Source organism: Nicotiana tabacum, unplaced genomic scaffold (genome assembly GCF_000715075.1).
Source record: "Nicotiana tabacum cultivar K326 unplaced genomic scaffold, ASM71507v2 Un00108, whole genome shotgun sequence".
Lineage (NCBI taxonomy): Eukaryota > Viridiplantae > Streptophyta > Magnoliopsida > Solanales > Solanaceae > Nicotiana > Nicotiana tabacum.
Genome location: NW_027438346.1, coordinates 43331 through 44993, shown reverse-complemented (window position 1 = coordinate 44993; position 1663 = coordinate 43331).

The window sequence follows — 1663 nt, the reverse complement described above, 5'->3', positions numbered from 1 at the left end:
TATTCTGAAGGACTTGATTAATTGGTTGTACTTGTGTTCATTATTCGTTTGAGCAATATTTGTGGTGTTCTTGCTACATTGTTGTTTATATCACTAGTTGATTATTATTGCTATCACTGCTATTTGTTTTATATTATTTTTTATGATATATTACACAGGTTATTAGACTAGTGAGTGTCTTGACTGTACACCGTCACTACTCCACCGAGGTTAATCTTGGCACTTACTAGGTACCGACTGTGGTGTACTCATACTATACTTTTGTACATTTTTGTGCAGAGCCAGGTACTGGAGATATTGGACTCGAGAAGAGTTAGTGTGTTGATCGCAAGGATTCAAGATAGAGTTGCTTGGTCATTGCAGCACCTTGGAGTCTTCCCATTTTATTGTACTCACTATAGCATTTTAGGCCCACAACTACACTAATTATAGACCACGCTTGAAAAGTGTTGCCAAAGATATCTGTCATAACCCAAAATCTAACCGTCGTGATGACGCCTATCGTGGAACTAGGCAATCCACAACTCTACATCTCAACACAGTAAAATCTTTGAATCATAAAGACGGAAGCAATATAATAATTAAGGAAAGCCTTTTTGAAAAATGAAATATCCAAAATACGATACAATCCATCCCAAAACCAGGGTGTCACAGAGTACATGAGCGTCTAAACCATAACACAGTCCACTACAGTATCTAGGAAATAAAAAAAAACTAAAATACAGATAGAGATAAAGAAGGAGAGTCAAGGCCTGCGAACGCCATGCAGCTACCTCGATAGTCTCTGGGATCTGGCTCCTCAATCAATAGTCGCCGTGACCAGAAACGCCTGGATCTGCACACGAGGTTCAGGGAGTAACATGAGTACAACCAACTCAGTAAGTAACAAGTCCATCCTTTGGAATGAAAGGTAGTGACGAACTCAACCGGTACAGTTAAAAATAGAAATAAATGTGCAGACACGTAGGCAAGTCTGAACAATGTGAAGAATATAACTCTTCTACTTTTACATGCCAATGCACATGCTATATGTGATGCACTATGCTGACAGCCTCATGTGCTCACGCCTTCAAATGCTCAACCACTTGATACTGTATATGGCCCATACGGCCCAAGGAACATCTATCCCGGAATATATACATCTCTGACCATTAGTGACCCAATAACGAGGCAGGCCAATCCGGCCCATGGAGAAGATCCATCTCCAGGTATCAAATGCTTCGGACAAGATCCATGTCCAGGGAAGATCCATCCCTCAATAATATCAACCGCACTCACTGGGGTGTGTACACACTCCGGATGGGCTCTTATAGCCCAAGCGTTATCATAAAATCATTATAACCGATGCGACATGCAGCCCGATCCCATAACTGTCACGCATAATCAGGCTCTCGGCCTCACTCAGTTATTAATCTCTCCAGTCTCACTCACGGGCTCACAATGTCATGAAAACTATCCCGAAACAATGATATGATGTATAAACAAATATCAACTGAGACTGAGATATGATATGAAATGAATGAATATGACTGAGTACGTAATATTAATGAATTCAGTAAGGTGACAGCAAGAAACGACATGTCACGACCAAAATTTCACCCGTCGTGATAGCGCCCATCTCAATACTAGGCAAGCCGACAATCTCAGTAAACCACATATCTTT